Genomic DNA, 12,927 nt, shown 5'->3' with positions numbered 1-12,927 from the left:
AGTCTATAGTTGGCTAAAACATCTGGATCAAGTTTGGGCTTTTTCAGAAGAGGTTTAATTACAGCTACTTTAAAGTACTGTGGTACATAGCCTGTTGATAAAGATAGATTGATCATATCTAGTATAGAAGTGCTGACTAAGGGTAAAACTTCTTTAAGCAGCCTAGTCGGGATGGGGTCTAAGAGGCAGGTAGATGGTTTAGATGAAGAAATTATTGAAGTTAGTTGGTAAAGATTGAGGGAAGCAAAGCAGTCTAAACATATATCTGGTTTTACAGCTCTTTCTAAGGTTCTTGAGTTTAGAGATAAGTCGGTGCCAGTTGAGGGCAGGTCTTGGTGAATTTTGTTTCTATTAGTTGGAATTTTATCATTAAAAAAGCTCATGAAATTGTAACTACTGAGAGCTATGGGAATACTTTGCTCAATAGAGCTGTGACTCTGTCAGCCTGGCTACAGTGCTGAAAAGAAACCTGGGGTTGTTCCTATTTTCCTCTATTAATGACGATTAGAACGCTGCTCTGGCTTCCTATAAGTTTTAAGACTATCTTGCCAAATTAAACGAGAATTTTCCAGTTTGGTGGAACGCCAATTCCTCTCAAGTTTCCGCGATATTTGCTTTAATTTGCGAGTTTCAGTATTATACCATGGAGCTAACCGTCTTTGTTTTATTATTTTCTTTTTTAGAGGGGCTACAGAGTCGAGTGTCATTTGCAGCGAGCCTGCAGCACTATCAACAAGATAATCGATTTGGGAGGGACGGAAATTAGCATAGGAGTCCTCTGTTACTTTGTGACTTGATAATGAATTTAGAGCTGATGGAATCGCATCCTTAAATTTAGCTACAGCACTATCAGACAGACATCTTGTATAGAAATTTTTGCCCAATGGCGTGTAGTTCAGCAATACAAACTCAAAAGTTATCAAACAGTGGTCGGATAAAGAGGGATTCTGTGGGAACACCACTAAATGTTCAATTTCAATACCGTATACCAAAACAAGGTCGAGGGTGTGGTTATAACAGTGAGTCGGTTCATGAACACTCTGAGAGAAGCCAATGGAATCTAACAGAGAGATAAACGCAGTACTGAAGCTGTCATTCTCAACGTCCACATGAATATTAAAATCCCCTACAATAATAACTTTGTCCGTTTTAAGGACTAAAGTTGACAAAAATTCAGATAAGAATTCAGAGTACGTACCAGGTACTCGGTACACTATAACAAAAAGAATTGTTTGCAGTGATTTCCAACTTGGGTGTGAAAGAATAAGAACAAGGCTTTCAAATGAGTTATAATTTAGTTTAGGTTTAGAGGTGATTAGTAGGCTAGAGTCGAAGATAGCTGCAACTCCACCTCCTCGGCCTGTGCCTCGAGGAATGTGAGTATTAATACGACTGGGAGGGGTGGATTCATTTAGGCTAACATATTCTCCATCACCCAGCCAGGTTTCAGTAAGACAAAATAAATCAATATCATAATCTGATATTAGTTCATTTACTAGTACACCTTTAGAAGAGAGAGATTCCACAGAGAGTCCACATTTAATTTTCCTATTCGTTTGCACTATTGCTCTTGTGGTTTTAATTTTTATGAGGTTTTTATGCACAGCTCCTCTTCTGTTTACCTTTGATTTAAATAATTTCAATGTTCGGGGGGCAGACACCATCACTATAGGATTTTCACTAAGTAACTCCTGAAATGGAGGAGCAGAGAAGTGTGTTAGACTGCGACTCTGCCTCCTGGTCTCAATCTGGGTTGTCATGGATTTGGTCCACTAATAAACTTCGCCAGAGTTCTAGAAATGAGAGCTGCTCCTTCCCAAGTGGGATGGATGCCGTCTCTTCGAATCAGACCAGGTCTTCCCCAGAAAGTCTGCCAATGATCTACAAAGCCCACATCGTTTGCTGGACACCACCTTGACAACCAGCGGTGGAATGACGACATGCGGCTATACATGTCATCACTGGTCAGATTTGGCAGGGGTCCAGAGAAAAGTACGGTGTCCGACGTTGTTTTTGCATATGTACACACACGACTCAACATTAATCTTAGTGACCTCCGATTGGCGTAACCTGGAGTCATTACCACCGACATGAATAACAGTCTTACTGTATTTACGTTTATCCTTAGCCAGCAGTTTCAAATAAGACTCAATGTCGCCTGCTCTGGTCCCAGGGATGCACCTAATTATGGCCGCTGGCTTCGCAAACTTCACGTTTCTCAAAATGAAGCAGCCAATGATCAGAGTTTGTTTCTCAGCGGGTGTGTCGCTGAGTGGGGAAAATCTGTTAGAGACGTGAACAGGTTGGTGATGACCCGTGGGCTTTGAATGCTTACGACTATTCCTCCTTCGGACAGTCACCCAGCCACCCTTTCCTGGCTGCTCAGGAGATGCCAGGGGACGGCTACCACAGGCTAACTCAGGCCGTTCCGCACCGACTACCGGGGACTGGCTAGCTACAGTAGCTAAAGACTGATCTACCAAGGTGCGAAGCCGGACTTCTAAATCACTGAGCCTCGCCTCCATGTCTACAAATAAACTACACTTGTTACACGTACCATTACCGCTAAAGGAGGCAGAGGAGTAACTGAACATCTGACACACCGAGCAGGAGAATGTAGGAGAGCGAGAGGGAGAAGGAGAAGCCATCGCTAGCTGCTGAGCTAATGTCGCTAATGGCTAAGCTAAAGTACTGTAGCGTTAGCTACAAAAACTTTTGAACAACTATGAGATTGAACAGCAGTCACCAAAAGCTGGAAAGAAGTGTGAGTGCTTAGGCAAAATTACTGTGAGAATAAGTGTTTAGTGGACAGTTGGCCGCTGTAATCTAACAAATTTAACTGATATTTAGCGAGAGCAGCACAACACGCTACCAACACACAAGCACCGGAAACGGAAACGAGTCAACACGCTTACCGCAGTACGTCATCCACGTCTTCCTAAACACATATTTTTATGTAATCTTCAACAAGTCTGTATACTGCATATTATAATTCCTTAAAATCACTTACGGATTTTGGTTTTGGTGTGCCACCCCAGGATATCCAGTGGCCCCATCTGGCCACCCCAATGAAAAGTTTCTGGGTGCTTCCGGGTGGAAGTGTGGATTCTGGCCCACACACCCCAACAACCTCCTTGCCCGTTCTTTTCTGTTATTTACTATACACCTGCTTTTAGCAATCATAACTGATGCTACAGGGCTTCCCCCATTACGTTGAACTATGACACTAAAGCCCCTTTTCCACTGCATGGTACCAGCTTGACTCGGCTCGACTCGCCTTTGTTTGGTTTCCATTGTGGAAAAGTTGTACCTGTACCTGCTTCCAGGTACTTTTTTTCGTATCACCTCCGTAGAGGTTCTAAGCGAGCTGAGGCGATACTAAAATGTGACGTGAAAATACGTCAGACTACTGATTGGTCAGAGAGAATCTTCACTATTCACAGCAACATCATTGCATGCGCCAGACTGAGGCCAGCAACAGAAAGTTTTATATTTTACAGTTTTCGTATGTAAACTAAACTAAATCCATTTATGAGAAGTTTCAATCATCTATGTAGATTTCGAATATTGACAGTTTTACGAAAAGTGATGGCGGAACAAAAATGTGCTTGAAAGTTTTCAAAGTTGAGGAGCTTCGCAAGTGGCGGCGGGGGAAGCCTGTGGCAACCTGCGGTAGGAGTTCCCGAGGCCGGCCAGCCGCCCTCTCACAGAGCCCTCTGCTCCCACCGTCACATAGACCACTAGTGATGGGAAAAGTCACTCTTTTGAAAGACTCAAGTCACCAAATCTCGTTCATTAAAATTAACTAATATTTTTTTGTGTCATTTCGTTCATTTTAAATAGGCTGGTTATTGCGGTGCTGCAGCCCTCTAGTGAGCGATTTAAAGAAAAACAATAACAAAAAAAAAAATAAACAGCGCAGTTTTCAAACACAGAGGGCTGCCTGGATTGCTCTAATTGAGTATAATGCATACATTCACCTCTCAGCAGCTAACGTTGCTATGTGGCTGTGTTTTAATGGTTTAATGTCCAGGTCCATTTGTTTTGGAGAGGAGACGACCTCTGTGGTAATTCAGCTCCCGGTAGAACTCTGTCAGGGCTCTGAAGTGGAGCGGACCCAGAACAACTCTCATCAGCTGTTGGCTGTAAACACTAGCAGGACTAAAGTTACGGTGCGGCTATGTTAAAACTATAACTTAGCACAACATAACTGCGCTGTAATAACGTTATGCTTTATTAAATGTCACAAAATTATCAAAATATATATTAGATATATGTCAGTCCAGTGACTGTTACCTGACAACAGACTTGCCTCTCATTCCACGGTGCTGCCGAGTGAAGACAGACTCCGAGGAGGACCCATGTGAGCGCTGAACGATTAGTTCATTCCTGCTACACAGTAGCGTAGTTGACGTGAAAAATTAACGACTCAAACCCAGAGACCCACAGCTGAGAGTCGTGAACTAATCAATTCTGTTTCCTGTGCTGACGGACACCTTGCAGCTGCTGTGTAATGAGTGAACGTAAGAGTCCAAGACTATTCATGCATGTGTGAAAATGAACGAATTACTCACTGAGACAACCCGTTCCTCCTGAGTCACATACAAGATTAGGTCAAATGAACGAAACGTTCTTTGAACGACACAACACTACAGACCACTGCAGCAACAATGGCAGAGGAAAACACAGCTGTAAGGTTTTCTTACCGCTTATCTGTCTTTACATTCTGAGTAATGTTGAAACGTTTTAACATTACACATATTACACACACACACACATTACACATTACACATTAAACATACATTGAACATTACGTCGCAGCAGTTTTGTGTGGCGTTGTTATGACGACCAGCTACATTGAGGGCTACTATCTCTGGGTACTATCATCAATGGAAAACGGAGCACGGCCAAACCGAGTCGAGTACAGTCGAGGTGAGACGAGTTGAGCTGGTACTGGTAATGGAAAAGTGCCATATGGGTCTTCCCAGAGTGTACCAAACTGACGGCAAGGGGTCTTGACCATGTGTCTATATGTGATGACTTGATGGAACCAACATTCTGATGATCTCACATGCACCCTATCTTTAACCACTTTCAGATCTAAATGGAAACTGTGTCTTTGATTGATTGATTTTATTGGCTATTGTTTTCAAATTTCATTCTAATGTGTTACTTTACCCATGTAAAGCAATTGGATTGCCTCTTTGTTTGAAATGTGCTATATAAATAATGCTGCCTTGCCTTGCTGATGTGACTTTGAGTGTGTTGAAAATTATGTGCGTGTATTTGTGTTTTCGTGTCATGTTTTCTGGCAATACGACTGTTAAAGTGCAGTGTAAGATGATAATTAGCATAACAGCTGTGTCTCTCTAAATCGCTGCATTGATTCAACATCTTCAATGAAAACTGAGTTGCAACTCTGGTGTAGACAACACTGGATAAAAAATAAAATGCTGCCTGTCCATTTACAGTAAACAGAGAGCAATATCATTTCTCCTTGCTTGTTTTCGTGTTACGTTGCCTCATGACTCACAGTGTTTTATTTCAACTGCTTATTTTATCCACCACAGATGTCCCTTACTGGATGTGGTTGAAGTGTTTCAGAGAGAAAGGACAGTATATTGTGTTCTACAGTAATGTTTTAATGATTTAAGAAGAAGAAACAATACATTTCTACACATTTTTAGATAACTTAGTTTAATGTGAAGATCATTGTGCCTGTATATTAAACCTATTAGGGCTGCAGCTATTGATTATTTTAGTAATTGATTAATCTACAGATTATTTAATTGATTCATCGAGTAATCAGATAAGTAATACTTTTGCTTAACTGTGTGACTCCTATCACTGTAACGTTACATCCCAAACTCACAGACTAACCAGTCAGAGAACAGTCAGAATCAGAATCAGAATCAGCTTTATTGCCAGGTATGTGTACACATACAAGGAATTTGACTCTGGATTGTACAATGCTCACGATGAGCTTACTTACACAATAATACAATAAGATAATAATAATCAAACACAGGCTACATTTTAGAGAACACATATATACACACTATGAACAAAACAGACAGAGTGAGACAAAAGTGCAATTAGTGCAATGAGCAGGGTGCAAAGGTGTACATGAGGTAGGTAGATTTGGTATACAGTATATACAATATACAATATGAACAATACGAACAGCTCTGAAATAGAGAATGATGAATAAATAATAAGTGGTACCCAGTAAACAGGTGGCAGAGTTACTGGGTTATTGCACAGGAATGGTTCCTGACATTGTGAGTCAGAGTCAGCTGTTCATCAGAGTGATGGCTTGTGCGAAGTCTGAGTCTGTTGGTTTTGGCGTACAGTGCTCTGTAGCGCCTTCCAGAGGGGAGAAGCTGGAACAGGTTGTGTCCGGGGTGGGATGGATCTGCAGTGATATTTGATGCCCGTGGTGATGGGGCAGAGTGGGGGGGCTCCTCCTGAAGTCCACGATCATCTCCACAGTTTTGAGCGTGTTCAGCTCCAGATTGTTTTGACCGCACCAGAGAGCCAACCTCCCGTCTGTGTGCTGACTCGTAAACCTCAGCTAACTCAGCAAACCTCACGAGTTTGACAGATGGTTCTCCTGAGGTGCAGTCGTTGGTGTAGAGGGAGAATTGCAGGGGGGAGAGCACGCACCCCTGGGGGGTGTCAGTGCTAATAATCCGGGTGCTGGATGTCATGTTCCCCTGCCTCACCTGCTGACTCTTGTCAGTCAGGAAGATTGTGATCCACTGACAGGTGGAGGCTGGCACAGTGAGCTGGGTGAGTTTGGTGCTGAGGATGTCCGGGATGATGGTGTTGAACGCCGATCTGAAGTCCACGAACAGGATCCTTGCATATGTCCCTGGAGAGTCGAGGTGTTGCAGAATGTAATGCAGTCCCAAGTTGACTGCATCATCCACTGACCTGTTAGCCCTGTAGGCAATCGATCTGCAGGGGGTCCAGCTGGGGGCCTGTAATGTCGTTCAGGTGGGCCAACACCGGTCTTTCAAAGGACTTCAAGACTAAAGATGTCAGGACTACAGGCCTGTAGTCATTTAGTCCAGAGATGGAGGGTTTTTTGGGGGCCGGGATGATTGTGGAGTGTTTGAAGCAGGAGGGAACTTCACACAGCTCCAGTGATCTGTTGAAGATCTGTGTGAAGATGGGGGCCAGCTGTTCAGCGTAGATTTTCAGGCAGGATGGAGACACCGTCAGGGCCAGGAGACTTCCTGATCTTCTGCCTCTGGAAGAGTTGGCGCACATTCCCCTCACAGATCGTAAGTGCAGGTGAGGGGTCGGAGAGGGGAGGTGAGAGCATGGCAGTCATGGAAGGTGACTCTTTGAAGATATTGTTGGAGCTGGGGAGAGGTCTGACTGTGGGATTCTCAAAACTACACTAAAAACCATTCAGCTCTTGTACAGCTTTTGTACCAGCAGTGTTGGGGGATGGTCTCCTGTATTTTGTGTCCGCAGTGTCCGCAGGCCTTTCCACATTGACGCAGGGTCGCTGGCTGTGAAGCTGTTTCCTAGCTTTTCAGCGTAGCATCTCTTTGCTGCTTTGACTTCTTTAGTCAGAGTATTCCTGGCCTGGTTATACAGGACTCTGTTCCCACTTCTGAAGGCCTCCTCTTTGGTCTGACGAAGCTGCCTGAGTTTCGCTGTGAACCAGGGTTTTTGGTTGTTGTATGTGGTTTTAATCTGCACACGCGTCCTCACAAAAACTGATGTAGGATGTCAGTGTCAGTTAGTTCAATATCAAAAAACACACGGTTAAACAGTTACAACTAAGAATTGTGCCTTACCTTTGCTAGCCTTAATCTCAACTTGCAATCATGATTTATGCTAAATTCTAACGTTAACGTTACTTTGTTTCAGGTCCACTGCGTAGACTGAATGCTTTCTGCTTTGATGCTGAAGCATTGCCGTTGAGCTCTTGTGGTATGCTAGTTCCATTTTACAGCAGACACACTGTACAGAGTTGTTCTTTTCTTTTAGCTTGAAATGATCCAGTACTTTGGACACTTTCTGTCTTTTTCTCTGGCCTCTCTCTTCTTTGTCTCTCACTATTTTCTCTGTCTTCCTCCATTTTGCAATCCACACCATCATATCAAATTGTCTTCACACAGCACAGCATAAGCACGTTGTGTGACAGTAATAATTGTCTATGTTAAACAGTGTGCTATAGTTATGTGGATTAAATGAAGCTAAGAATACAAAGAATTAGCATTTTTAGGAATCAAGTTATTTGAGTTTCTTGATGAATCGTTTCAGCCCTAAAACACATGTACTATAATTAATAAGCTCTTTGAAAAATGGGGTGGAAGACAAATACACACACACACGACCCAAAACTGACTAAACTGATGATGACAGACAGACAATTATGATACTGGCTGGACTGACTGAAATGTGTGAACATTGCAAGCAACTTATATGTGCACTTTTGTATACATTCCCGTGTGTTTATGTATGATTGTGTTTGTATTATAATTTCTGTGTATGCCAGTGAATGTGTCCTGTTTACTGACAGTGCTGACACAGTGCATTATGATTCTGCTGGCAGAGTGGAGCAACAACGATGCACAAGATAGGATATGGGACAGAAATGGGAGACTTAAATCCACTGCCTGACTACGCATGTGATAGCACTAAGCAGCACATCAACGTCAGAACCTTACCCTAACCAGGATTTGTGTGTATGTTTGTAGTGGTTTGTTTAGTCTGCTATCAAGACTCTATACATCCTTTACTCATCTACTGTTAATACAAAGAGATGCACAAAGAAAACATGACAAAGCGAAGTGTGAAGTGGAAAGAGAGTGAGCTAAGAGTGCAAGAATGTCATAAATCCGATTTCTTGTGTGAGACTTTGAAAATCCAGGCAGATAAAGACCTAGGGAGAAGAGGGAATGCCATAAAGTGATGGTTAGATGAGACGGGGAGTCATCCTAAAACTCCTTAAAGTGAGCTCTTTCAAGAAGGGATTAGATATATATAATTTTCTTCACGCTAAGCGTCAACTTTATGAATGTTAAATGCTGGCAGCTTTCTGCCCATTAATCAACAGCAGTGGCATAGCTGAATGATATCAACAAACATGACCCAAAATGTCCTTCTTTCATAATGGGATCTCAGATCAGATGAATATAAACATCCTCATTACTGGGTTATCAACCACATCAAAGTCTCTTTCCAGACTCTCTCTGGAGTCTGCTGAGTATCTAGGTAGGAAGTGCAGCCACACTAAGGGACAACACAGCAGTGGTAATTGAAAGTGATAGCTGCCAAAACTGGAAGACAAACCATGCAGAATATGATGAACAACTGTGCCAACAAATGCATTGTTTATATGTGTGACATGTGGGCATGAGAAACTACATTAAGCCTATTTAAAATGCATGAATGTGATTGTCTTAGTCAGATTTATAACAATAAAAGCCAAATTATTCAAATGAGTCAAAATAAAATGCCAGGTTAAATAAAATTATTTGCTGTTTAGCTGGTGAGTCTATCTATAGGCAATAGGCAAGTCAGAGAAAATGTTTGGAGAGAAAAATATATGGACTGAGACTGACATGATGAGTAAGGAAGCAACAAATCAAATGTGTGTGTGGGGCATGTGTGTGCCTGGTGTCATTGTCTGCATTTTAAATAATTTACACTGAGAAGGGTAAAACGATCACACACAGGCATTCATCATATATTTACTCTAGGATGCTGAGAGGAGTGTCTTTCAAAGAACCATGTGTCAGCACATGCAGTGTGCTGACATGGAAAGTTACAGAAATAGAATGAATCAAAGAGAGGTGGAGGAGGTGATCAAGGAGGAAAAGAGAGAGGGGCGGAGGAGGGTGAAGAGGTAAGCTTCAGTGTTATATTTCTCTATTTTCACTGCAGCCATATTAGAGTTTAATGTTGTGGGACAATAGTTGAACACTAAAGCTGTATTATATTCCCTTTAAACGTGCTCTTCAGCTCTCTAGTGCAAACATTTTTTTTCTCTTTATATCACACCGCTGTATTTCTGAAACAGTTTTTGTGCTTATATGTAAGCTTTTTCAGCCACCCCAGCTGTCTCACCTCTCTCTTTTGAACTCTACTATTATCTCAACGTGTCATCTCCATTTCTTTCCCAGTTTGTGTAAACTTTATGGACGTGGTTGCCAAAAGGAAACTGAAATATTGTTCCTGTGGCTCTTTATCCTACCTGGTGTGTTTCCCTAGTGATGATCTTTTTTTCTCATTTGCTTTTTCCCCTCATTCTCTTTCCATCTGTGCACCTTTCTCTCCCCTTTGTCTCCACCTGCACCTGCCTCTCTTTTCTACTTTTGTTTACTTGAAGGGGATTCAAAGCTGCCAGAGGGAGGAAAGGGTGTTGGAGATGAGGTTGTGGAGGGTTGATTTGTCTCATTGGTGCTGATTGTAATCAATTACGGTGTGCTGCTCATTAGAGCTAAACTTCATCATTATAGAAACAGCATCTGCTGTCTGTATACACTTCGACAAAGTAGACAAGCAACACTAGACCACATCGATGCCAGGCACTTAGGTTTGTCATAATATCTCACAGAGTGGCCATTAGATGCGGTAACATCATTTTAAGGAGGTGTGTTCATATTCTGACTACAGTAACTGGGCGTTTAATTTATGGATCATATCGAACATGGCAAATTCTAGTGTGTTTTTTATTTCCATCTGTCCACCACACTGCCCATGCACAGACACATACACACACACATGCACACAATTTTCTGCCCAGCCCTCTGTGCCTGGCCACACACAGGGTAAAGCTGTAGATTATAGCAAAGGTGAACACAGGCCACCTGTGCTTAACAATGATATGCTGCCCATTCAAGGTCGCAGCTGAAACACATACACGCACGCACACACACACACACACACACACACACACACACATTTATTCACAATAGTTATAGACTTATAGGTATGGACACAGTCACAGAATTACACACACACACTTAACCACACACCTACACATATACGTGCAGGTGAGGGTTAAAACCTCAGCTCATAAATCAGGGAGGCTGGAGTGGCTGGCATTTAAGGCCTACCACTGTTCCAGAAGTCAGTGATGGAAGACGCTGGGTTATGATGGGAAAATGAATACAGTATGTTTCTCTCTAGAGCTCTCTATACATTTATGCCTCTACCACTGTCTCTTGCTATATTTTACCTGAAACTCACCTTTATTTCTGTAGACAAATAAAGAGGGCTAAATCCAAAAAAGCAACACATGGTAGAGTCACAGTTGATACACAGACAGTAGAGAAAGATACAAGCAAAGAAACTCTGCGTTGTTGTGATTTCCATTAATTAATAGCTTGAAATAGGAAAGTGTCCGTATCTGCAGGATGTCTAGTTTGTCAGAGTGGTTAATATTTAGGATAATTTAACTGTGCGCTCTCCCTCATGCGTCTGGATGCACGGATAGTTGTTTTCTCTACTCTGCTCTGTGCTGGACTGTTCTATTTCGTATAGGCTTCGCCCTCTAAGGCTATCGCTATTGGGTTTACCCCTTCCGCACGCCTGCGCGGCACTGAGAATTTTAGTCAACACCCACCCACAGCGTGGGCCTCTCCTACGTCCGCTACGTCCCTCTCCTACGTCCCTCAACTTAGAGGGCTGCACCTATACTCATAGAATCCGGGTTACAGTATGTAACCCCTGTTCTATTTCGTATAGGCTTCGCCCTCTAAGGCTATCACTACTGGGTTAGAGGTGAAGCAGGATGAGTCAATGCCCACCCACATCCGCCTCTCCTACATCCGCAATCTTGTATATATACACAACGGTGAGACCCAGCCTTCGGCTCCCATTTTTCTTCAGCACTGAGCTGTCTAAAGAGCAAAAGACTTTCCAGCCGGAATAACAAGAAGAACAATGTCTTCCAGCAAGCCTGCCACACAGGCTACATCGTGCTGGGTGATCTCCGTCCCCGCTGCGAGGCGTGCCTCGGACTGGAGCACCCCGGTCGAGGGCCCACTCTCGGTTCACACTGCCCATTCCCCCCCCCAAAGAGTGGCGGCACCAGGTGGATAGCTTTGCCATTCAGGACGAGCAGGTGTGGCAGTCCACCTGCTCTCTGGACGAAGGCGTCGATCTGCTGTTGACGGAAGAACAGGAGTTGGATGGCTCCACTCTTCCCATTCCGACCAGGGAGACCCTGTTTGCCCACGTTGCTCCACATTAGCTGCAGCTAATGACAGCTAGCAACCGGTTTCATTGCTTCTGGCCGACCCTCGTCGGTCCGAGCAGACCACTGGTAAGCAATGGGTCGAAAAAAAGCTGTGTGAAATCTTGTTGCTCCTTTTGTGGAAGTTGTTGAACGAATGCTGCCTGATTCAGTCGAACCAGCCACACCAAGCACACTTTTCCCACACTGTGTGAGCCAGCTGCCATTAGCCAAGTGGCTAATCTGCAGGCTTGAAGCTCAAAGCAACAAGCAGTACACTCAGTTCACAATCAGAGGTCCCTTCACACACCCCTCCCCACAGAAACTGTATGAGCCCACGACAGCTGACATTCGCTTCATGTGGACAGAACATATAGAGATATTTTTCTGACGAAGAAATGTGCCGGGCAGTGTGTGATGCTGTTGACATTCTGCACGTTCCCCCGGCAGTGCCCGTTTGCGAGCTCGTGCATAATCACAGCATCAATGGCACAGTCCTTCTGTGCGTCCAGGGGTTCCCCCTTGGTTCACAGAAGCCAGGCTGTGTCAAATGAGCCCTTGAAGCAGTCATTACACTTCTTGCAGACAGGATGAACGCTACACACCACCCTGCGTGTAGTGTTATCCTGTCGCCGCTCCACACAGCCACGCGGCTGCGGGCTCGTGTGTGACCATAGCATCACCGACACAGTCCCTCCTCCTGCATCCAGAGGTTTGTGACA

The sequence above is a fragment of the Micropterus salmoides genome, unplaced genomic scaffold (genome assembly GCF_014851395.1).
Source record: "Micropterus salmoides isolate LMB-PRFRI ecotype aquatic unplaced genomic scaffold, ASM1485139v1 Ms_hic_scaffold_3, whole genome shotgun sequence".
In the NCBI taxonomy this organism is placed as follows: domain Eukaryota; kingdom Metazoa; phylum Chordata; class Actinopteri; order Centrarchiformes; family Centrarchidae; genus Micropterus; species Micropterus salmoides.
This window is presented reverse-complemented; position numbering follows the sequence as displayed.